General features: G+C 33.6%; 1 protein-coding gene across 3 annotated transcripts in view; it reads right to left on the bottom strand.

Annotated features, from left to right (window-relative positions):
- Nucleotides 1-27,787, bottom strand: part of LRFN5 (leucine rich repeat and fibronectin type III domain containing 5) — a 266,786-nt gene that overhangs the window by 20,113 nt on the left and 218,886 nt on the right. The window lies entirely within an intron of this gene.

The following is a 27,787-nucleotide window of genomic DNA, read 5'->3' as shown; positions in this document are numbered from 1 at the left end:
AAAATAGCTGGAGAAAACCATTCAAATTTTTAATTGATGAAAATATGAAATATGGAGTTATTCTAGAAATAATGCACCAATTTTCTAAATAAAACATATCCCTAAAAGTTTGATTTACTTTATGCTATTTTATACCATATTAAATGTGGTTGAAATGAATAAAAACTGTTATTCTCAAGAAAGGAAATAGTCTTACTTTTCTGTTCATCACAGAATAACTAGTACTGAACTAGCCTTTCCACAATAAGCAGCAAAAAAAAAGTACAAAATGCATAAAACTATAGTTTTCAGATATCAGAAAAGAGGATGAACAGAATTGTGGTCCTCAAGAAAAGTGAATTAACAAAAATGAACCCTATCATTGTTCCTGGAGACAATTTCCAAACCACAGCACAGAAAGGGGAACAAGGCAAAGCACGAACAGGCTTATTCAATTTAAGAGACAGAGACTGGAATACAGAATCTCAAGTGGCTTGAATTAATGGGTGGGCGGGGTACCACAAAGGAGAGCGTTATTGGAAGAAAGAACTCCAGTAATCTCTGTAGGTAGACACGACAATAGATACTAACCATACATAAGCAATGATGGAAAAGAAAGAAAGAAAAATGACGAAAAAAAGTGAAAAAAACTTCAGTGACCTGTGGAAAAATACTAATAAGTCAAACATACACATAAGTGCCATATCAGAAGAAGGCTATAAGGTAGAAATATATTTGAAGAAGTAAAGGCAAACATTTTTCAAATCTGTGATAAGAAAGCACCCAAAAACCCATCAATCTAAGCTCAAAACAAGAAAAATCATACCAACACACATTATAATCATATTGCAGACAACCAAAGAAAAAGAAAAAAATAATCTTAAAAGCAGTCAGAGAAATAAGACACATTATAACAAGGTGAACAGAATAAAAATAATGGCTGACTCTTTACTGACTTCTCTTTGAAAATAAAGCAAGATAGAAGATTATATATATATTTAAATATTTAAAATGCTGCAAGAAAAAGGAAAGCCTGTCAACCTGGGTTGGCTTTCATACATTCATAAAAGAAAATTAAGGACATTTTGAGAGAAACAAATTAAAAGATTCATCACAACTAGAATTGCGCTATAATATAAAGGGATTCTCAGGTTGAAATGTATACCACATGAAATCTTGAATCTTCAAAAATGAATGAAAAGCAACAGAAACAGTATATTTACAGATAGGTAAATAAGCACAAATTGGTAGTTACAAAATAGTCATGGGGATATAAAGTGCAGCATAGGGAATATAGTCAATAGTAGGGAACATTATCAATAATATTGTAATAACTGTGTATGGTGTCTATGTACTAAATTTATTGGAGTCATCACTCAAAAGTTACATAGATGTCTAATCACTATGCTGTACACTTGAAACTAATATAATATTGTATGTCAACTGTAATTGAAAAGTAAAAAAAACACACAAAATATTTAAAAAGAAAGGCTGAACCTCACATAGTTTATATCTCACAAAGTTCTGTGCATAGGGGCAACACTCAGTAAATACTGGTTGAAGAAAAAAAGAAGTTAAAAAAAAAACAAAAAACAAAAAAACAAAACATCATTTTCACCCTAACCATGAAATATGATGGATAAACTACAAATTATGTATTTAAGAACATAACATCATAATGATAAAGAAACAAATAAACATAAAGGGACTATATTCCAGAATGTGATAGTCCTTGATGAAAGAGGAGCCATCCATGGATGGATGTCCTACTTTCCCCAAGACAGTGGTAAAGAGAAGGACCTACCTGGTATAAATTGGGGTGAGGAGAAAGTAGCCTACTGTTTAACATTTTTTTTTTTTAAACTTCATTTCTTTTTAGAACAGTTTTAGGTTTACAACAAAATTGAGAGAAAAGTAGAGAGCTACCCCATATACCAACTGCTCCCACTCATGGAAGGCCTCCTCCATTATCGAAACTCCCTACCAGCATGGTACATTTGTTATAATCAATGAATCTACATTGACACATCATAATCATCAAAAGTCCATAGTTTACATTAGGGATCACTCTTGGGGCTGTATATGATAGGGTTTCAACAAATGAATAAGGACATGTATCCACCGTTACGTAATCATACAGAGTATTTCCACTGCCCTAAAAATCCTCTGTGCTCTGCCTATTCATCTCTCCCCAGCCCATCTCTCCCTGGCAAGCACTGATCATTTTAGTGTCTGCATAGTTCTGCATTTTCTAGAATGTGATATAGTTGGAATCATACAGTATTTAGCTTTTTCAGATTGACTTCTTTCACTTAGTGATATGCCTTTAAGATTCCTCCATGTCTTTTCATGGCTTGACAGCTCCTTTCTTTCCAGCACTGAATAATATTCCATTGTCTGGATGTACCACATTTTATTTATCCATATTCACCTAATGAAAGACATCACAATTGCAAATTTTGGCAATTATGAATAAAGCTGCTACACATCTGTATATAGGCTTCTGTGTAGACATAAATTCTTAACTCCTTTGGGTAAATATCAAGAGTGTGATTGCTGGAGTCTACAGTAAGACTATATTTAGCCTTGTAAGAAACTACCAAACTGTCTTCCAACGTGGCTGCAACATAATTCTCCCCAACAATGTGTGAGAGTTCCTGTTGCTCCACATCCTCATCAGCACTTGATGCTCTCAGTGTTTCAGATTTTGGTCATTGTAATAGGTGGGTAGTGGCATCTCATTGCTTTAAGCTGAATTTCCCTGGTGACATGTAATGTGGGTTATCCTTTCACATTCCTTTTGCCATCTGTATATCTTCTTGGGTGAGTTATCTGTTAACCTATTTGCCCTATTTTCAAATCATGTTTATTTATGTATGTATATATGCATGTATTTATTATTATTCTTGAGTTTTATGAGTTATTTGTACATTTTGGATAACAGTTCTTTATCACATGTGTCTTTTGCAAGCATATTCTACCATTGTCCTGCTTGTCTTATCATCCTTTTGACATTGTCTTTTGCAGACTAGAAGATTTTAAAGTTAATGAAGTCCAACTTATCAGTTATTGATTTCATGGATAATGTTTTAGGTGTTGTATGTAAAAACATATCACTATTCTCAAGGTCATCTAAGTTTTCTCTTACATTATCTTCTAGGAGTTTTCTTTTTTTTTTTTAAAGATTTTATTGGGGAAGGGGTACAGGACTTTTATTGGGGAACAGTGTGTACTTCCAGGACTTTTTTCCAAGTCAAGTTGTTGTCCTTTTAATCTTAATTGTGGAGGGTGCCATTTAGCTTCAAGTTGTTGTCCTTTCAGTCTTAGTTGTGGAGGGCGCAGCTCAGCTCCAGGTCCAGTTGCCGTTGCTAGTTGCAGGAGATGCAGCCCACCATCCCTGCGGGAGTCAAATCAGCAACCTTGTGTTGAGAGGACATGCTCCAACGAACTGAGCCATCCAGGAGCTCAGTGGCAGCTCAGCTCAAGGTGCCATGTTCAATCTTAGTTGCAGGAGGTGCTGCCCACCATCCCTTGTGGGACTCGAGGAATTGAATTGTCAACCTTGTGATTGAGAGCCCACTGGTCCATGTGGGAATTGAACCGTCAGCCTTCAGAGTTAGGAGCATGGAGCTCTAACCGCCTGAGCCACCGGGCTGGCCCCATCTTCTAGGAGTTTTACAGTATTGCATTTTACATTTAGGTCTCAATCCATTTTAGGTTGATTTTTTTTGTGGGATCTAATGTTAGTGTTTACATTCTTTTTTTTTTTTTTTTTTTTTTTTTGCATAAGGATGTCCAGGTGTCCCAACACCATTTGTTGCAGAGACAATTGTTCCATTGTATTGCCTTTGGTAGTTTGTCAAGGACTTTGACTATAGTTATGGGGGTCTATTTCTGGGTTCTCTATTCTGTTCTGTTTATTCTTTCACTAATACCATATTCTCTTCTTAAGTTAAATTTATTGGGGTGACATTAGTTAGTAAAATCATATAGGTTTCAAGTGTACATTTCCATAATAGGTCATCATATATTTGATCCCCTTTCCGTCTTCTACCACACCACCTCCCCCTTTACCCTCTGGTAACCACTAAACTACTGTCTGTGTCTATGAATTTTTGTTTATTTGTCTTGTTCCTTTGCGGATTTCAGTTTTATATCCCACATATCACTGAAGTCATACGATTCTTGACTTTTTCTCTCTGTTTTTTTTGCCTACCGTAATAATCTCAAGATCCACCCATGTTGCCACAAATGGCAGTATTTCATCTTTTCTTATGACCGAGTAGTAGTCCATTGTGTATATGTACCACATCTTTTTTATCCAATCATCTAACAAAGGCAACTTTGGTTGTTTCCATATCTTGGTCACTGTGAATAATGCTGCAATGAACATTGGGTACATATATCTTTATGGATAAATGCTTTCGAATTTTTTGGGTAGATACCCTGAAGAGGGATTGCTGGGTCCTATGGTAAATTCCATCCATAATTTTTGGAGAAATCTCCATATTGTGTGATACCACACTATCTTGATTACTCTGGCTTTATAGTAAGTTTTGAAGTTGAGGAATATCTGTCCACCAACTTTGCTTTTCTCCTTCGATATTGTCCTATCTTGACTATTCTGGATGTTTTGCCTCTCCATATAAACTTTAGCATCAGTTTGTCAACATGTATAGAACAACTTTGAGTTTTAAGAATTTTTTATATATTTTACATAAATTCTTTATCAGATGTATGTTTTACAAATAATTTCTCCCAGTTTCTGGCTTAGGATTTCCATCTTGTGGAACTGCTGTTAATAGGGTTTTAGTAATGTGATGGTGCGTTGCAGAGTGAGGACAAGTATTACACAGTGCTATGATTAGCTGCCAGGCTTTTAGTAAGCCAATACCTCTGGACTGTGAAGCTTACAGGTGTTTCTCAGTGTTCCCCCCACCATCACTCTTAGATGAGACAGTATGGCTACAGTGGGCTGGAGTTACGCATTTTCTTCTTCCTCACATTAGTTAGGCTCAGATAGTACCTGATTAGGTTAAGCTCTAATTAATTAGTTTTCCCTGAGACAGGAATTATTAAAAAATACAGAGTGATCTAACATATTTCAAAAGGATTTCTTTTCTCCATTCTCTGCTGGAAGCTGGACTGTATTTTTTTCTGATATTTGTTGTGGGAACTTGATGGAGAGCCTGGAGGTAAATTTCAAAATATTGTAGGTCTCCCCTATAACTGGGTTCCCCTGGAATTTTTAAGTCTCAGACTTCTCCACACTGAGCCTCCAGCAATTTATCCTAACTGTTTTAGGTTGTCTTATTCTGTCGCTGGGTCCCTCAGTTGAGGGACCCAGGTTGCTGCTGAGTCTCTGGTCCAGTAAGCTAGGGATTCCTGTATTTGCCCTCTGTGTCTCCAATCTTGGAGCAAGATTGTCCTGTGTCTTTCCTTCTCTTAGGATCCAAGAAGACATTTTAAAAATTTGTCAGTCTGTTCAGCTTTTTTACTGTTCTCATAATGGAGTAGCAACTTCCAAGCTTGTCAATATGTGGAATAGAAAACCAGAAGTTTAACCAACTTTTAAGAACCATATGTGGCCTGGCATAAGGAAATGAAATCCAAAAGAGCCCCAGAAGCAAGGCAAGAATGTGTTCTTCCCCAAACCCCCATTTCATTCTTATTTGTCTTCATTGAGTCAAGGGGAACCTACCTGGAAAATATGAAAGAGAATAGAGACAATATCCCTAGGTATTCTATATTTTCAGATTTAAAATAAACAAATAAATAAAGAATTGGGGGAAGGAAAGCAAAATTTAAATGAATACCCCAGGCAACCCAGACTTTCAGCTTTGGAAGAGAGCTGGGGGAAGGAGAAAAAAAAAAGAGTCACTCAGGTCTCTGAGCTATAAAAGACTGAGAGGGGGCTAGAGGGCTCAGTTCCTTTCCTCTCATAGATGCATTTCTATCTTTCAACCACAGAATGCTTGGGGTGGTATTGGAGAGGTGAGAAAAACTTCTTGGAGAAAATTTCTATCTTCACAGAATGTAGGGTAGCTCTATCACAAACAAAGGAATTTAGGGGTGAGCTTAGAGATCAAAGAGATTTTCTTGGCCACCAAAAACAAACAAACAAACAAAAAAAACTACTTGCATCAGAGCTATAAGGCAGGGTGAGGTTTCCAAATATTTAGACATCAGATAGTTCATCTGTAAAACAAAGATCTCCAAAATCACTCTAGTGCTAAAATCTCATGTCTGACTGAATAGGAAATTCCCAACCATGCTCTCAAAACATTTGAAGCCATGGTGAACTGAGTCATAATAATATTGTAACAAATTATAGACTGAGCTAAACTGCAGAGCATATAGACTCTGCCCCCACACTAGCAGACAGAAATAAAAATCAACCCATACTTTTTAAAAGTTAATATAATTTACTTCATTCTCTGTGTTATTATAACATGTGCTGTACAATGTAAGAACTCACATAAAATGAGAAAACAAGAAAAAGTGACCAACATTCCAAAAAGGAAATGGTCAATAGAAGTAGATCCATAGACTTCCCAGATGTTAGAATTGTCACAGTGAATTTAAAATAATTATTTTTTAAAAATGCTGAAGGATCAGTTGGAAAAGGTAGACAACATGAATGGCATGATGGGGAATATTAGCAAAGATGTACAAGATTTTCAAAAATGAAATAAAGTTTGAAGAAATCATTAGACATGCTTAAAAGAATACTGGGAATAGCAGAAGAAAATATCAATGCATTTGAAGAGAGGTTAATAGAAAACAAATCTAAAATCCAACACATGAGGAAAAAACTGAAAGAAGAGAATATAAACTCTGAGATCTGAGGGAAAATCTCACAAAGTCTGACATAATCATACTTGGAGTCAGAGAAGGAAAGGAAGGAGAGAATGGAGCAGAAGAAATACTTCAAGTGATAATGATTGAGAAGTTTCCAGAATTGATAACATTAGTGATCCAAAAAGCCCAATAAACTCCAAGTCATAGCTAGACACATAAGAGTCAATTTCTAAAAAAATCAAATAGAAAGAGAAAAGTTGAAAAGAAGCAGAGGAAAAAGACATCACATACAGGAAAATAACTATGTGAACTATAACTGAATTCTCATAATAAATAATGAAGGCCAAAAGGAAAGGGATTAATATGTTCAAAATATAAACATTGAAAACCTCATCAACCTAGAATTTTATATCCAATGAAAATATCCTTCAAACTGAACACAAAGCAAAAATGTTCACAGGTAGAGAAAAGCTAAGAAAAATTCATCTCAGATGTTATCTACAAGATATACTTCATTATAGAATAGAAGTAGAGGGGGAAAAAACAACCACTGGGAAAATATAAAATCAAAGACAAGATGGTAGACTTAATCGCACAGATATCAATAATTATTTTAAACACAAATTGAATTTAAAATTTAAAGGCAAAAATTATTAGTCTGTCTAAAATAGCAGGGAGGTGCATAAAGAACTAAAAAAAGGGGGAAAAACACTCTTTGAAAATTAAAATACAGACAACTGAAAGGGAAAGCATGGAAAAAACATGTCATGAAGCACTAGACATTAAAAAGTTGGCATGACTAAGTTATTACCAAACAAAATAGAAGGAAAGGAGTGTGCCAAACATAACATGGGCATTTCATATAGAGGATCAGCTCAAGAAACCGTGAAAATACTTAAAGTACATGCACTTGAAAACAGAGCTACGAAACACACAAAACAATCAGAGAAATAAAGGTAGAAAGTTTTAAAAATCAGCAATTATAATTTGAAATATAAATTCTTACTTTTCAGTAAACCAAAGTAAATAGAAGAAAGGTAATGGTTGAAATAAGAACAGAAATCAATGAAATAGAAATCAGACAAAACATACAAACAATACACAAGTCAAAAGTTGGCTTTTTAAAAAGACTGAAAAAATTGATCTATCCTCTGCAAGACAGTTAAGAAAAAAGAAAGGAAAAATTACTGCAAGGAAAATAAAAATGAGACATCAATACACATCCAAAATCCATTAAAAGATTAATAAGGAACTTTTATGAACAATGTCATGCCAATAAATTCAGTAAGCTATATAAAACAGACAAGCTTATTTTGGGAACACAAATTACCAAGTAGCTAACACAAGAAAACACATAGAAAATATAAACAATACAGCATTTATTTAAAAAATTGAATTCATATCTACACCTTTCTGCAAAAGTAATTCTAAATCAAATAGACAATACAAATATACACAGAGAAAGATTTATTGATAGATATATTATAATTTAAATATATAGTATATATGATGTATTATTTGATATTGAACATAAAGTATAGGATAAAACTTACATTACATGTCATTTTATTTGTAAGTATGTTTTATATATATTATACATTTTCTTGTTATATATTTGTTACATTTTTATAATGTTATATATGTATATTATTATATTTCTGTTATATATATAATGATCATTTAAATAGTACCTATAAATTATATATAATGTAACTATATATCACAAATTATATATAATTTAAATATATAATATATATGAAAATCATATATATTACATGGTAAAATATAAAATCAAAGAAAAGGTGATAGACATAACCACAAAGATATCAATAACTACTTTAAACACAAATTATATATAAATTTAAAGACAAAAATTAGTTGGATTAAAATAGCTGATGGCCACTTCATAAAGCATTTTAAAAAAACACACTTTGAGAAAAGATATAAATAAAAATACACATACACAATGACAAAGCAGAATAAGATGGAGAGGAGAGAAGCAAATGTAAGTGTTAACATTTCGGAATCTGGGTAAAGTGTATACAGAAACTCTTCATGCTATTTTTTCCAACTCTTAGGAATTATTAAATTGTGACCAAAAAATATTAAAAGAAGATAAAGATATCATGAGGAAATGACAAGGCAAGAACTTGTGTGTGTGTGTGTGTGTGTCTGTCTGTCTGTGTGTGTGTCTCACAAAGAACTTGTATTTGGAATATAACAAGAAATCTTACAAATTAATAAGGAACTACTACTTCCCACAAGAAAACAGGCAAATGAATGGAAGAGATACTTCGCAATAAACTTAATCACCACATGAAAATAATCACATAATAGCTATCAGCAAAATGTGGATTTAAACCAAAATCCTCACTACCCAACCTGAAAATTAAAAACAAACAAAAAGCCTGGCGATCCAATTTTGGTGATGATGTGGAACAACTGGAAATTTCATACACTGCTGGTGAAAGTGCAAAATGTTACAACCACTTTGGAGAGTCGTTTGGCAGCTGTTTTGCTACATTAGACCTATTCCTATTTGTCTAATGGTATAGCAATTGCATTCATTGAATATATTTACATGAGATATGAAAATGCATGTATACGACGTCAGACAATTAAGTTATGCACTCATCCTAGAAAAATTGCCACATACCTCATTGTTGAATATCACTACACTCACCTTCGAAGTACTCCCCTTGGGAAGCTATGCACTGACTCCAGTGCCTAGTCCACCCTTCAAAGCAATTTTGGAACTCTTTTTCTGGAATGGCCATCAGACCTGTCATCATATTACCCTTGATGGCCTGAATGTCATCATAATGTCTTCCTTTCAATATTTTCTTTATCTTTGGGTAAAGAAAAAATCATTGGTGGCCAGATCAAGTGAGCAGAGAGGGTGTTCCAATACAGTTATTTGTTCACTGGCTAAAAAGTCCCTACCAGATAGTGCCGTGTGAGCTGGTGCATTGCCATCTAACTTTTTCACGCACCCTTTTCAGCACTTCCAAATAGCAAACTTGGTTAACTGTTTGTCCAGTTGGTACAAATTCATGATGAATAATCCCTCTGATATCAAAAAAAGTTTAGTAACATCTTTCAACAAGTTCACAAACTTAATTATCAGGTTTGTACAAAAAGATGCTTCCAAAAATGTTCAAAATAGGTACATAAATATTAACCCCAAATGTCTATTAACAGTTAGAGAGATAAAGAAATCGCACTATATTCATACAAGAAATGCTAGGGAACGATAAAAAAGAAAATGATACTTATATCCACAACAATAAAAATGGGTTTTATTACGGTTTGAAATATACCACTCTAAAGAACATGGATGAACTTTGAGATCATTACACTAAGTGAGGTAAATCAGACAGAGAAAGACAAATGCTGTGTGACATCACTTACACTGGAATCCTGGAAAACCCAAACTTGTAAAACCTGAGAGTAGAATTGTGATTACCAGGTGCAAGGGAGTAAGGGACGAGGAGAGATGATATGTAAGGGCACAACCTTGCAACCAGTAGATAAATAAGTCCTGGTAATCTAATAATGCACAGTATAGTGATTATAGACAATACTGTATTAGAAACATCAAAGGTGCTAAGAGACTAGATCTTAATTGTTCCCACCACAAAAAGGAAATAATAATTATGTGACATGGTAGAAGTGTTAGCTAATGATATGGTGGCAATCACGTTGCAATATATAAATGCATAAAATCAATACATTGTATACCTTAAACTTATATAATGTTGTACATCAATTAAAAAAAGAAAAAGAAAAAAGATGTGGAAGTCCTAACTCCCTACCTGTGAAGATGACCTTATTGGGAAATAGGTTCATTGTAGATGATCAAATTAAGGGGAGGTGATTACTGTACATGCTAATCAAATGATTGTGTTCTTATAAGAAGGGGAGATTTGGATACAAAGACAGACATGTACAGAGGAAACACAACGTGAAGCACAACAGGAACATTATCTACAAGCCAAGAACGCCTAAGCATACCAGGATCTAGGAGAGAGGAAAAGAACAGATTCTCCCCCAAAGTCCTCACAAAGAACCATCCCTGCCAGAAACTTTAATTTTGGACTTCGAGCTTCCAGAATTGTGGGACCATATATTTCTGTTTAAGCCATCTAGTTATGGTACATTGTTACAGCAGCCCTACAAAACTAATACAAGTCTCTAAAATGTTTTCCCTAACAAGAATTTCAGATATAAATCAATATATATATTGCAAGCTTCCAAGTATACATGCATTTAGAACGGGAAAAATTAAGCTATTGTGATAGTAATCAAATCAGTGGTTGCCTAGTTAAAGAATGGTAGATTGGTGAGGAATTCAAGGAAATTTGGTGGCTCATGCAAATATTCTATATCTTATTTGGAATAGTTGTATACAAGTGTGTATGTTCATCATAATTCATTGATTATACACACTTAAAATGGGTGTGCTTTATTTTTGTCAAGTAAACCTCAACATAGTTAATTAAATTTAAAAAAAGGAAATATGGGTTTTCCATTATGTTTCCAAATATTGATTCCAAAGAAAGAAGAATTTATAAAATGACACATTATTGGTAGTTAATCAGAACTTAGTCTTATTTTAGAAATGTGTATTTTCTTAGCCCTGTTATGTATCTTCAAAAATGGCATTCCTTTCCAACCCAAATCATGCATCCTATTTCATAATCTGATTTACTTCAGCAGGCAACATACAGGATCACACTGCCTATGTGCTGATTTAGAAAGTAAAAGTAGTTCAGAATAAATCATGGGCCACTTTCTTAACTCTATGTTTATTTTATATTTAAGTGAGACCTGTAAGTAATGAAAAAAAAATAGTATGAATTGTGATTAATGAGTTTTCTCATGTTATCTTAATCTTAGGACAGAGTGGAAAATTCCAACTTTACAAAAGAAGACAAGGGATAATGTAAATAAAGAGTTTTCACTCACTTCCTATAAGTTCACAAACTAATCTTTGATGTACTTATTAGATTAATATATAACCCCTTAAATAAAATGAATGTGAATGGTAGAGTAGATTAGTTGTCATGTTTTGCTGGAACTCATATTTAAAAATTTATAAAGGTCATCAAAGGCAGGATCCTCATTTTTATCTAGTTAAGTGAAACTGTTTTGAAACATGATTTGTCTATTGCTTTCTCTAAATAGTTAAATTCCCTAACAACACAGATGGCTTTTTAATAATAATAATGTAGTGAGGCTGTAATTCAGTAAATAGTTATAAAGTTGCAGCTCTTAAGATTATCTATCTATCTATCTATCTATCTATCTATCTATCTATCTATCTATAATTATATGCTCTATGAAGCTAATTCCTTTCAGACACAAAGTGACACATGTAAACGAAGAAGAGTCAATCACACACAAACTGGAAAATGATTTTCCCGAACTGCTTTCAGCCTATGGCTATTACATAACATACACTCAAGAGAATCAATATTTGTTTGGCAACTAGAACAGGATATAAAAACAAATTTAGATTTTACAACCAACTGAGAGTATAATCTATTCTCTGCAGAAACCAATATGGCACCAATTTATATGTTGTATTAAAGGAAAACTGTTGGTCCCCTCAGGAGCTGCCATCATTCAGCAGAGATGCACAATTCATTAATGCCCCTTTGCCCAGGCTAATGCTTGGGGACAGATCTGATGCCTGATGATGCTGATAAGTTGTTTTAGGATGTGTCAAAAATAGTTGAAGTATTGTAAAGGATATTTATAATATAGTTTATATAATGAAACTCATTTTGTATTCATTTAAAATATTTTAGCTTTTCTGCCTAATTTTTTTAAGTAGGGCTATAAACAATAACATTGTAACTCTATTCTCACTAAAACATGTACTGAGAATATGACAATTGAACACGTTAAATTCAGGCCTCAATAGAGGACAACTATAACCTAGAACAATTATCCTTTGGTCCTGGATTATGATAGTCACTGGTAAAATTCCTAAGCACACTGAACATAATAAATTTTAAAATTCACCCATGTATCCATTCACTCATTCTTTTATTAATTTCTTCATCAAGATTTATTTAGTATATGAACCACATACAAGGCGCTTTGCTAGACTCTATCAAGCTTAGAAGGCTGGATCCAACTAGAACAAACACACACACAATTGTAATAGAAGGCAGACTGTGAAAAGTTTTAACTGAGCATATATTTTGATATTTAAATTCACACAGTTCATACGGGTCTGTGAGTTAATAGAGAATCCTGTAATTTTTATTCTCAGCATGTGTGTATATATTCATTTTTTATTCAACATGGTATATGTATACATAAACACATGCTGTTTACTACATGATAAAAGGCCAATCACTTAAATTAACTAAATTTAAAAAATAATAGTTACCCATTCATTAAGTTCAGGTAAATATAAAGAAAGTAATGTCCTCTTTATTTTCCAGATGAGGAAATGAGATTGAGATACTGATAACTTATAATTAAGCCTGTTTACTAAGTGGATTATATGCTAAGCTCTAAGCATAGTAGAGCAACACTATGCGTACTATGCATAGTAAATGTGCAAATACTTCAGTGCTTCTTTGTTTTTTTAAATTAAGGTGAAAGACACATACAGAGATTTATTTTATAAAATATTTTAAATATTAATTTTGTTAGCTTACATTAGGAAGCTAAAATGGACTTGTTATTTGATACTTACCATACCAAATCTCCTTTAATCTTTGCACAACTCCACATAAAGTAGTTACTTTTATTACCATTTATATGATGAAATAAGATTTAGGAAATGTTAAGCAATTCCCTCAAGGTCATATAGAAAATAAACAAACAGGTTTAAGATGAATGTACATTTTCAAACACATGCTCTTCCTATAATGAGATGATGCTTATAAATACTATTTAGATGGTGTTTTCCTGATTATGTAGCACTTGGACATAAAGGGTTTGTTGATACCAACAATAACGATTCCTTACATTAATCAAGTGATTTACTCATTTATTTTTCTGGTCTCTCTTCATGATCAAATCACATTCACAAGGTGCTAGCAGATTATTATGGTGGAGACTCAAAAGCACCTTGCATGAAAACCCAAATGACACATTTAACCAGTCATTCATTTCTCTTTGGTATGTCAAGACATGACTGAAGTGGCCCAAATACATAAGTCCATAATGCTAAGTATTCTTTTAAGAGTGTAAATTCTACCTCATAGAAAGGAGAATGGTTGCTGTGTATAAAGAGGTCTCAGTACTAATTCCACGCATATGGATTGAGTTGTCCCTCTTTTTGCCCACTTGGAGGTCTGCCTGCAGAGACTCTGTAATGCCTGCAGCGTCCATGGATGTTGAGAGTAAATACTACTAGTAAGTAGTATTACACAACAGAGCAGAAAAAAGCTGAGAGAGAAGGCAGCCTAGAATAGCCCTGTACTAAGAGGCTGTGAAGATTTCCAACAGTTCTGCAACTGCAGGTGTTTGGATTTGGGTCAGCAGGCACAGGTAGGGATCAAGTGGTTTCCTAAAATGAAAGTCTGTTGATTGTGAGCACACCTTATGGATGTTCAGACATAAATGGAAAATATTTAGGAAGGGGTTATGTGTGTACAAAGGTGCAAGATAATTTATATTTAAAACTTCAACTAATTAATACATTATGCCTCTAAGAAACAGGTATAATTTACCTGGAGAGTTCATGGTTATTTGTTTAGCAAAATTATTTGATAATCTACTTGTGTGTGAATGGTGAATACCCCAAGGCATAGATATTAAAAGGGCACAGAATCAAGGGATAGGCAAATTCCATATTTGATAAAGTTCATTCTGGGGAAGAGAAGGACTGAAGGAAACACACCGAAGGAGAGTCTGTGTAAAATAGTGATAGGCATGTGGCCTTCAGATAAACACTCACAGATAAGAAACCTCTCAAATTAAATGTCCTGTTTGATGGGTTTTACAACGTTGCTTCCCATCAAATTCAAACCTGAGGAAGTGTGCCTCTCACCCCCCCAATTCAATGCTGGGTGGGAAACATCAAGGTAAAAAGAACTGGGTTCCACGTCTAGGTTGGTATTGAATGATGAAGAAACTGAATCTCAGTGAAGGCCTGCTAAGACTCTAATCTGGATTTAACGCACTGGTTTCTCTTTCTATTTTATCTCAGGATAATCAGGTTTCAATGAACACAGGGGAGAAGGAAAGGTCCAGGACATGGAACATTATCACAAATGTGAAATGCAATGAAATCACCACCTTGCCATTGAAAGATGACCCCTGTTTTCTTTCAATTTCCAAGAATAAAGCAGCTACCTCCTCAGAATTCCCTTGATTTTATGACAAACTGAAAGGACAGAAAAGGGGTTATAATATAAATATGAATGCCACTAATCGGTGTTTCAAATCTAGTAAATTATTACATACTTTATCCTTTATTTATTTATTTTTTATTTTTTGAATTTTGAAAGGTGAATCTCTGAGCCTTGGTGATGTCATGCTATCCATTATGTTTCAGTTTCTCCCTGGTGTTTAACATTTCATATTAACTAGTCTCTGTGGTTATATTGGCTCTATCCTGTTGTTGCCATAGCAATTAAAGAGACACAGTTGCAGAGCAATGCAGACAGGATGATCAGCACAGATATGTTTGACACAATTCAGGCATCTAGAAATCTGGATAATTCTTCAGAAAAGAAAATGTTTACACTGTCTCTTGATATTATTGTGGGCATTGAGGCAATCAAGTTATCACCAATAGAAAATGTAATTGAAAAGCTGAGTAAATGGGAGAGGAAAGAAAGACATACACACATACAGAGGAAGAAGTACATTTACTGAGGGTTTAAATACAAAACGTGTGTGGGTGGAAAGTTCCAACAGTACTCCTACAGAAATATTTTGACAAACTAACACCATATGGAAGCTTTTACATCACTGAAAGCAATGTTTACTTCTCTCTCTCTCTCTCTCATTCTCTCTTCTCTCTTCTTTCTTCCTGCCCTTTCTCTTTCCCTCCCATCTCTCTCAAACACACCCACCCTACCCAGTGTTATTAGAGTTCTCTTATATTTTTTATTAACATTGACTTGCCATTTACAAAATAATGATCATTAACCTAATATTATGTATATTTCAAAAAGTAATATATTACAACATAAATTCATGCCTACTTATATAATTTTTTTATAAATTTAAGAGATAACTGAGTAAAGGATACAGATGATTCATAGAAACCTAGACCACTCCCTTTCTGTATTGAACTGCCAACTTGTCTACTCCACTTTTTTCTCTAGTAATCTCAAAATAGCCACTATTCTGTACACCTGAAACTATTATAAACTTATACTGAATATCAACTGTAACTGAAAAATTATACTAAATTGAAAAAGTAAATTAAAAAAAATGTCTACAACTGAGCTCCTAGTTTTGTGTCTCAAATCTGCTTTGCTCTTCCTATAGTACTTCCCTCTAATTATAGGTCCACTGCATTCTTTTCTAAGCCCAGACACAAAACCTTGGAATTATTCATTACTCTTCCTTTCCTGGTATACAAAATCTTGTTCATTAATAGTCGTATAGACTATACAGTAAAAATATATACATTATGGGATCATATGCACAACTTTTCATCATCTTTCACCTGGTTTATAACAATAGCCTCTTAATCAGTTACCCTGCTTCAGCCATTGTCCCCCTTCTGTCTATTTTTCAGAAAGTAGCCAGAGTGATCTTGTTAAAACTTAAAGCAAATCAACACCTTTCTACTGGCTTACCATCCCTCTTATAGAAAATGCTCACATCCTTACAATGGCCACAGATTCCCACATGGTCTATTTACCACCACTTCTTGTTCAGTCGTACTCAGGACATGGTCACTTTACTCTTACCACATGAACCTCTTTGCTGCTTCTCAAACACATTGGGCAAACTATTGCTAAAGACTTGGCACTCTCTGTTCTGATTTTCTGGATATGCATATGTATAATTTAATCTCTCAGTTCTTCTCAGACTTTATTTAAATGCCATCTTCATAATGGGCCTAACCTGTCCACCCTATTTAAATTGCAAACCCCCACTCTCCACTCCTTCATTTTTTTTCTGTAACAATGATCAACTCATCTTCTACACATTTTGCTTATCTTGGTTTATTTTCTGACTCCACCAAGTATTTAAAATTACAGTTCTATTAGGGAAGGGATATTTCTCTTTATTTAGCCTTAACACCGAGAAGAAGGTGTTGACAGATATCTGTTGAGTGAATGAAGATGAAAATCAAAAGTATTTAGCAAATGTCTGAGAAAGTGTTCCAAGTTTTTAGTAATTAAAATGTGAATAAAAGCACTATTTTGTAAAACAATTACGATTCTTTAAATTATAGTATCAGTGCTGGTGAGACTACAATAAAGAAATATTCTCACACATTGCTACAGGCAGTAGACTTTAGAACGATATGGTCTCTAACATTAAAAAAAGGTCACAGAGGCTGGAGAAAAGAGTAAGTATAGAATGGGGGAATAAAGAGAAAGCCCAATATTGGCAGGCTTTTGACAAGAAAGAGAAATTGATTCAGCAGCCTAGAGTTGTGAGGAAAGTGACTGATTAAGAGCAGTATAGGATGCTTTATAGTATTTGGGGCTATGCCAGCTCCTCTTACACATCTGAAGAAAACCTCAAGTAAAATTGTCATGATTTGTAAATGTTTCTGGATCTGGGGTTTGTGTTACCTTCAAATGCTGCACTATGCTTGCCCATGACTAAAAACAGGCACAAGAATCAGTTTTATTCACCTAACATATATCTGAACTGTTTAGCAAATAACTGGCTTATGATAGATGCTCCATAAGTGGAAGTTGCAGCAGCAGTAATCCTGGCAGCACCATAGCAAGCAATAACAGTATCATGTGTTAAAGAGCCTATTACCAACTTTAGAATGAAATATATCAATTTGTTAACTTTTTAATCAAACCATTACATGGTTGTTTATGAATCATCAAGTGAAATTTAGACAGATGTTTAATGTAAAGGATTATCTATCTATCTATCTATCTATCTATCTATCTATCATTTATCTATCTAATGTCTCTCTCTGTATATATATATATATATATATATATATATATATATATACATATGTATACATTTATATACATATAAAATGTATATAAATTTTATAGGCTGTGCACCATATATATACATATATTTATATATATATATAAATATATGTATATATATATATATATATATATATATGCAAGTGTTATGTGTGTGTGTAAGTACTAGCTGCATTTTCAATATCCATTCTTCCCTGCTTTAATAGCAAAACCCCAATTTTCACACGTTGTACTGATTCCCAAAATGAAGAGTTTATGTTCTAGCTTCATTTATAGAGCGATATAATCATGTGAGTCACTTCCTTTCAATGAGGTATAAATGAAAATGCTGACAAAACTTCAGAGAAGGCTGCTTAAAGGGAGATGAACAAGATGGAATGGACCCTACCTGTCCTTTTGTCCATTTGCCTTCTTTTGAATGATAATTTGGACATGATGTCTGGAACTCTAGCAGCCTAATGGACACTGAGGTGACCTTGAAGATCGGAGTCATGAGTCAGAATGATGGAGGAGGCATTCCTAATTATCATGGAGTTCCTTTACAGGCCCAGGATTGTCTTCCAACATCTTTAAACTACTGTAATAAAATATCCTCACTACTCACAGCCAAATTAATCTAAACTTGTTCCAGTATGATTTTAACTCTTTCACTGTGCTAATTAATTTCAAGGTTTTTTATTTTTTCAAAATGTGTCAAAAGTCAACAAAAAATAAAAAAGTTGATATTTTGACTATTTCATGACTTTAACAACATTTTCAGCTGCTTTGTATATAAGTGACATTATTTTTATTTTAAACCTTTGTTATATGGCAATAAATTTACCATTATACAGAATTTTAGCAAAAAATAATCAAAACATACTAAACGGCATCAATTTGACTTAAGTACAGATAAATTAGAATCTAATGGCATTGATGACATAAAACAATCATTACAAAATATTGTGTAATATGGCATAGAAAATATCTTTGTTGTTGATAGTGCAAGCCACAGGAAAATATATCCAAACGTTGCAGCAAAAGAGTTAAAAATATTAAAGTACCAAATATGAATATGCCAAAATGACTAGAAAACAGACATATCTGGCATTCAAGTCTATATATCTATTTCAATATTTCCAATTCAGATACTTCAAATATTTTTAAAACATATCTCAATGAGCACATATTTTCTGTAAAATTAAAAAGCTGAAACTGATTTGGATTCATTTAATGTTAATTCATATGTGTCAACAATGAGTCATTTGATAACAAAAATTGTCTATTAATTGAGATATTTCTGACAGGTATTGCTCTGGGCTATAATAACCCCCACAAAACTGCTAAAAACAGTTATTTTGTGATGATCAAAGTGAGTAAAGACATTTAGCATAAACTGTCATGTATCAGCAGACAGACACTATCCATTCAATCCAGGAGGCCTTTCTTTCTAGTAAATTAGTTAGAAAAATTTCATTAATTATTTCAAGCTAACCAAGGGAAATTTTATAAAAATTAGACATTGGGTCAACAAGAGATACTCTCTGACTACGAAACTATAATGTAAAAATATATTTCTGAATTGGTCACTGATTAAATGTGTGGTGTAAATGCAAACATTGGGAAACTAAAAGGATAAGGTGACATTAACTACATTATAGAACATAGGAAAAAAAAGAGGTTTGGATGTGATGAGAAATAATGAGTTCAGTTTGGGATAAACTATTTTTGAAGGTATCTATGCTGTTTAATCAGGGCTGGAGAGGCTTTAAAATACACCAGTTACTGATATTAAAATTGGTGAGCATGCAATCCTTGAAGGAAATGATGAGTATGGCTGGTTTGCAGACAATGGCAATGTGTTACTTTAAATTTCTTGACAGCATCCTATTGTCTAAAATTAGGAGCATTTTTCACTGTTATTTCCTTATTATTTTACAAAATGATTTATTTTTTTGATTCATGATTATTTTTCAAGAGTTACCTGTCAAAGCTTGCGACACTCTAATTTTTTAATGAGATGGATCTAGTGTCTCCTATTTATTTGCCTTTAGGTTTTGAAAACAGAACCAGACACCATGTAGTTTTTTAATAATGCACCTACCCCTTTCATTCCAGTTTTTAAGGACAAATGATTTATAGCTGAGAAAACTGATACCCAGATATTTTTTCAGATATGATTAGAGTTTTTCAAAGCTCAAAAACTAGCCATATAAAACATACATATGTCCTAAAAATCGAGCATTCAAATGAATTACAATATACTTCATGTTTAAATGTAATACAGTCATAAAAAATCTTTAGCTAGTTAAAAATACCTGGAAATAAGTGTTACAATGTGTGATAGGTGAGTCCTTTCAAAGGCAGTCAAAGCTTTTCTCAAAGTTATATACTCTAAGCAGCACAGACTTTCTCTTTCCATTGCTGGCTTTGAAGAAGTACAGTCAGGATTCCATAGCTATGAGAAAATGCATTTTACTAGAACCATAATGGAGCTTGGAAGAGGTTCTTCCCTAATTAGGCCTCCAGATGAGAACTTAACGTAGTCAACCATTTTATTGTTGCTTTATGAGACCAGTAGAGAATCCAGGTAAGATGTGCCCAGACTAAGCCATGGAAAATCGAAGATAATTAATGCGTATTATTTTAAGCCACCACATTTATGGTAATATCACACCAATAGAAAATTGAAACTAATCATTTATATTTAAAAACGGGATATAAAATTGCATGTGCACAGTGGTCACAATTATTTAAAAAAATAAACTAAAATTATAAATAATGCTTGACAGAATTTTGATTCCGATAATCTTGGGCTAAATAACATGGTTCCTTTCACTGAGGATAATTTTAAAAGTTGAATGAAATACTAGTGAAAAACCCCATAAAGTTAACAAGGCAGTGAAGTGTATCATATTAGATTTTAGGAAACACAAGATCCCACAGAGATAAGCCTTCTTCTCAGAAATAATTTTGTCCAGAGAATTTTTTTAGGTCAGGAAAATAGAGAACTTCTAATAAATCTATGGTGTTGCATATGTGCTCAGGAGACATGTAGAAAAATGTTTTCACTACTATTATTTGTAACAACTCCAAATCAAAAACAACTCAGTTGACCATCCATAGTAAAATGGAAATATAAATGAGTATGTTTAAAAAGAGACTACTATAAAGCAATGATAATAAATGACTACTGCTTGCAGGAAGCTACATACTGTTTACAAGCATAATATTGACAAAGAAGAAAACCACATGTTAATCAACACAATGGACTTTCCATGTAAATTTGAAAAAAGCAGGGATGTATTCCAAAGGTGATAAAACCTTAAAGAAAAACAAGTAAGTGATTAACATAAAATGTTTATGCTCATTATGATTATTTATGTATAATCAATATTTGTATGTCCATATTGTGTACAATTTGATTACATATTAGGAATAAACCGGTATTTATGGATTACCATATTTTGCCAGGTATAATGTGTATGTTTTTGCCCAAATTTGTCAGGGAAAAATGAGGATGAATATTATACATGAGTAGTACTAATTCTGTATCTATTTAAATGTTTTTAATTCTATTATTAATGCTTTTGAGTTAAAAGTATAACTCTAGAAATCAATAATGATATCCGTATGCAAAATAATACCCTGAAATATGATAATCTGTTTTGAAGAACTTACAATGAACTTGCAACGACGAGGAGTTTTTAGCCTATGATGCGTAAATATTGTAAATGTGTTACAGGTACATAAAATTTCTTGTATCTGTTTTTGTGTTTTGTAATTATTTGTTACATAAAATTTCTTATACCATAATATGTTAAAAAATAAATGCTAAAATTCCTTTATATTACACAAATAGTACCTAAATGTAAATAAATAAAAATTTTAATTAAAAAATTAAAATGAAAGATTTTTTCCCCTGAAAGTTTGGGCGAAAAATGTGGCTGTTCATTATACATGAGAGCACATTATACATCTCAAAATACAGCGTGTTTATTGTTTCTTTTAATTTTTTATTTTTATTTTTTCAACTACAGTTGACATACAATATTATATTAGTTTCAGGTATACAACATAGTGATTAGACATTTATATAACTTACTAAGTTATCACCTTGATAAACCTAGTTTCCACCTGACACAATACATAATTATAATATTACTGACTATATTCTTTATCTTATACTTTACATCCCCATGACTATTTTTTAATTACCAATTTGTACTTCTTAATCCCTTCCCCCTTTTCACATACCCACCTAAACCCCTCCCAGCTGGTAACTATCAAAATGTTCTCTCTATCTATGAGTTTGTTTCTGTTTTGTTTATTTATTTTGTTCTTTAGATTCACATGTAAGCAAAATCTTATGTCATTTGTCTTTCTCTGTCTGACTTACTCCACCCAGTATAATACCCTTTAAGTCCATCCATGTGTTGCAGGTGGCAAAATTTCATTCTTTTTTATGGCTGAGTAATAGTCCATTGCATATATGTACCACATCGTCTTTATCCATTCATTCATCCATTGATGGACACCTAGGTTGCCTCCATATCTTGGCTATTGTAAATGATGCTGCAATGATCATATGGATGCACATGTCCCTTCAAAGTAGTGTTTTCGGTTTCTTCAGATAAATACCCTGAAGTGGGATTACTTGGTCTTTCTTTATCTCTTATTAAAGCCTTTATTTTAAAGTCTATTTTGTCTGGTTTAATTATTGCTACCCCAGCTTTTTTCTTTTGCATTTCCATTTTCATGAAATGTATTTTTTCCATCCCTTTATATTTAGTCTGCATATGTCTTAGGAACTAAAGTGAGTCTATCTTTTGATTGCAGCATTTAATCCACATACATTTAAAGTAATTGTTGAAAGATATATAGTGATTGCCATTTTATTATTCACATATTTTTCTTCTTCCTAAAGAAGTTCCCCTAGCATTTCTTGTAAACTGATTTGGTGTTGACGAACGCCTTTAGCCCCCCCTACCATCCTTTTGTTTTTATGGATGAAGTAATCTCGCTTGTAGGTCCTTACTTTTCATCACTGAATATTTCATGGCAACAGCTTCTGGCCTGTAAAGTTTCTGTAGAGAAATCAGCTGACAGTCTTATGGGAGCTCCCTTGCAAGTAACTCACTGCATTAATCTTGCTGCTTTTAAGATTCTCTCTTTGAATTTAACCTTTGGTGAGTTAATTATGAAGGGATGGGTCCTGGTGTGGGTCTGTTTGGATTCATCTTGTTTGGGACTCTCTGCACTTCCTAGAATTGTATGTCTAATTCCTTAAGGGTTAGGGAAGTTTTCCATCATTATTTCTTCAAATAGGTATTCAATTCCATGTTTTTCTGTCTTCTCCTTCTGGTACTCCAATGAGTAGAGTACCAGAATGGAGTATCTTCTGGTACTGCAAATGTTGGTATGCTTGATGTTGTCCCAGAGGTCCTTAAGCTATCCTCATTTTTTTTTTTTTTTTTTGGATTCTTTTTCCTTTCTGCTGTTCTGATTTGATGTTTTTTGCTACCTTATCTTCTAAAGCATTGATTCTTCCTCTGCTTCATCTGATCTACTGTTGATTCCCTATAATATATTTTCATTTTAGTTATTGTAGTCTTCATTTCTGACTGGTTATTTTTTTTATGTTTTCTACCTCCATTTTTATGTTTCCTATCTCTCTGAGGACGTTCTCACTGAGGTAACTGAGCATCTTTATAACCAGTGTTTGGAACTCTGTGTCTTGTAGATTGCTTTTCTCCATTTTGTTTAATTATTTTTCTGGAGCTTTGTTCTGTTCTTTCATTTGGACATGTTTCTATGTCTCCCCATTTAGCTACCTCCCTGTGTGTGTGTGTTTCCATGTATTATGTAAGTAGGGCTGCTATGTTCCCCTGGCCTTAGTAAAGTAGCCTTATGTAGTATGCATCCTGTTGGGTCCAGTGCCAGTCTCCTTGTTCACTTAAGCTGGGTGCCCAAGGTGTGTCCCTTGTGTGAGTTGTGTGTGCCATCCTGTTGTAGTTGAGCCTTGTTTGCTGTTTGAACATTAATGGGAGGGACTGACCCTCAGGCTGATTGGATGTGAGGACTGGTCATGACTACAGTGGAAGAGCTGTTGTGCAGGGTTTGACCCTGCGGAGCTGGATTCACTTTAGCAGGGCTTTGGTGCCTGCCCAGTCTGCAATTTGGCTTGATCCTCCATGGAGGGAGCTGGGTGGTATGCCAGCAGGGTCTGAAGCCAGATACTGGGTATGCTGGCCCATGGGCCTCTGGGAGAGGTCTTGCTGCAGACCAAGTACAGCTACAGCCTGTGCCCTGCCCAATGTCACCTGGTATAAGCCATAAATAAATCTGCAGATGGCCACCACCTGTGCAGGGCTTGGAGGTCCCTTGAGAGGCCTAGCCATGAACCAATGCTGGCTGCCACCAACGCTGGGTTTGGAGTTGCTCAGCAAGAGTTACGGGGTACATTGAGGCCAGATGCTGCTGGTTTGGGGTTTGTGAACCTTTGAGACATTTTAGGAAAGTCCACAGCATGAGCCACAACAGGTTGTTTCTGTGGAAAAGCTTTGAAAGTGGCTTGTCTAGGCCTGCAAGTTGGGTGGCATGGGAGACCTTAGGGAATCACCAGGGTGGGGAGAATGGTGTCAATGAGGTTGATGGAGATTCAGACTTGGTGGCTCTCTGGTCTGCATGTCCCTGGGAGGGGAGGCTCAACAAAGAAATAATAGATTTTGCCATTGCTTCTGTCTGGAATAAAGCTGTCCCTCCAGCTCTCACTCTGAAGCCAACAACCCAGTTCTTCCCTGTATGTCCCTGGTGTCTTTCCAGCTGCTGCTCCAGTGCTGGAGCTCAGAGTGAGTGAGTCAAACAGTGAGTAAGTCTGTGCATGGTCCCTTTAAGAGGAGAACCTTGGACTCCAGCCCCCAACATTTTCAATCAACCACAATCCCACTGGTTTTCACAGCCCCAAGTTGTGAGAACTTCTTTTCCCAGCACTGGAATCCTGTGTTGGGAAGCCTGGTGTGGGCCTGGGACAATTCACTCCTCTGGGGTGGAACTCTACTGCTGAGATATCCCTCCTGATTTTTAACTGCCACAAATGGGTGTGGATCAGCCTATTCTGCATTTCTGTCCCTCATATTTGTCTTGAGGTGGCTTTTTCTGTATGTCATTTTTAGGGTTGCAGTTCAGCTAGACTCAAGTGATTCTCAATGATTGTTATTCTGTAGTTTAGTTCTACTTTTGATGTAGAGGAGACAAGCACAGTATTTACCTCCTCTGCCATCTTGACCAGAAATCCCTCTGGATTATGTTTATTTTCAAAGAGTTGGAGACAATGTGGTCTCTGTGTAACACAGAGGGCCTCTGGAGTATTGTCATATTTAATTTCTTAACTGAGGAGCAGGCTGTATGGGCATTCATTTATGTTTTACGTGCTTTTCAGTATGATTGATCTATTTCACAAATATTGTTTAAAAATGTTTAAAATATTATAATTAATCAAAGTGTCCTGTAATTAATAATAGTCTTTATCCTAGTACTTCTCTTTTAGGCCAACTAGATAGAAGTAAGGTAACAGAAATGTTTTAGGAGTAGAGAGATATTCTCTAAAGAAATGTTCTATCTATAGCATTCTATTAATGCCATGTTTCATTAGATGGTGAGCTCCTGGAGAGCAGGGTTCCAAATCCAACATCATTGGTTTCTGTATTAAAAGGGAAAATTTGGAAACACATACACAGTACACTAGATGAAGATGAAGACAGATCAAAGTGATGCTTCTATAGTTAAAGGACATCGAAGACTGCCATAACACCAATAGAAGCCAAGCAAGAAGCATAGAACAGACTCTCTCACAGTCCTCAGAACAAAGAAACCTTGCCCCCATCTTGATCTCAGACTTGTGGCCTTCAGAACTGTGGGACAATAAATTTCTGTTATTTAAGCTACCGAGTTTGTAGTACTTGTTAGGTACTTTATCACGGAAGACCTAGCAAACTTATACATCCTCCAATTAAAACAAAATTTTTGTCAAACTAGATTTAGAAAAATGGAAACTTTATGCTGCTTACCAGAGATACACACACATTATAAAAATATATAAATGCTGAAAAGCAAAGATAAATAAAAACCTTTTCATATGCAAATGATAATTTAAGTAAATATAGCTATATTTCTGTTAGAAAACATAAACTTTTAGTCTAAAAATGTTACTAGAGAAAAAGAATACACTTCAACAGGAAGATATACAAAATATAAACTTGCATTTTTTTTAACCAATATAGCCCAAAATGTATGAAGCAGCACAAAAGTCATAATCAGGTATAATTGAATATTCTACCCTATTGTATATGATAGAATAAACAGATAAAATAATAAGAATACAGAATAGTGAAAACCATGGTTAACTAGTTGCTGTAATACACATTATACAAATATATATTATATATATATATATATATTATATATACACACACACACATTAATTACACTGTGTGCTTCATTTGTAAAATACACATTTCTTAAACACGAAAAATATTTTTAAAAATCAAACATTCTTTGAATTAAAACAAGTACAAAAATTTCAAAGGACTGGACTTATTCAGAATAATTTTTCAGGCTACAGTGCAATTAAGCTAGAAATCCATACGAAAAACACATCTTTAAAATATGCATATGAATGGAAATTGACCAGTAACTCTAAATAACCCATGGGTCAAAAGAGAACTAATAATGCAAATTAGAAAGTATTTTGAATTAAATGATAATGAAAACTTTACATATCAAATCTTGTGGGATACAGCTAAAATCATAAAGAGGCAAATGCCTTAAAGATAAAAATATTTTGGAAAAGAAGCAACCTAAATGCAATGACTAATAATCACATTAAATATTAACAACACATAAAGCATTAAGATGTTTTAAGAGGAACAGAAAATTAAATCTGAGAAAATGAACAAAAAAAAGAAAATAACATAAGTAAAGATAGAAGTTATTGAAATAGAAATAAATATATAATAGGAAAGATCGACAAACCAAAAATTTTATTTATAATAACTATTAAAAGTGATTACCCACTATCAAGACTGATTAGGTCAAGGAAAAAGTACTTCATTAGATATAATTAAAGCATTTAAAAATATGAATCTATTAGAACAACTAGGAATATATGTCTGAAATGTTACATGATATGGATACATTTTTATAACAATGTAATTACCAAGTCTGGCATTAGAAAAAATATAAAATTTGAGTATTCCTATCATTATTAATGAAGTAGATAGAATCCATAATTAAAAGCCTCCTAAAAGGAAGTCTTCAAACACAGATGGTTTCACTAATTAGTACTTCCAAAGAAGAAAAGAAGGAATAATAACAATCTTACACTCTTTTCAGAGAATTAAAAAAGACTAGACACTCTCAATTTGTATTATGAAGTCATAACGTTACTACTAAACAGAGATGAAAATGTTATTAGAAGAAAATTAGTTACTCATCTCACTAAAGCACAATGGCACAAACATTCTTAATATATTATTATTAAACTGAGTAGAGGCATATAAAATCAAAATACTTAATGATGAGTTTGGACTGATTTTGGAAATAATTTTTAACATTTCAAAACAATCAGTGTAATTCTTTAACAGAGTAAAGGAGAAAAAAACGTTATCATCATTTCAATAGATACAGTAAAAGACTTTGATAAAATTAAAAAAAAAAAAAAATTTAAAAAAAACCTTTTCCTGACTAGGAATAGAATTGAAAGTACTTAACCAGACAGACGGTACCCTAAAAATATTATTCTTCATAATGAAATATTGAATGCTTTCTGTCTGAGAAAGTAACAAGACGAGGGTATGCACTATCACTGCTTTTATTTAACAATGTAGTGGATGTTTTAGATGTTGAAA

The sequence above is a fragment of the Rhinolophus sinicus genome, linkage group LG03 (genome assembly GCF_036562045.2).
Source record: "Rhinolophus sinicus isolate RSC01 linkage group LG03, ASM3656204v1, whole genome shotgun sequence".
NCBI lineage: Eukaryota > Metazoa > Chordata > Mammalia > Chiroptera > Rhinolophidae > Rhinolophus > Rhinolophus sinicus.
The sequence above is the reverse complement of the archived record's forward strand: the minus strand, read 5'-3'. Positions and strand labels throughout refer to the sequence as shown.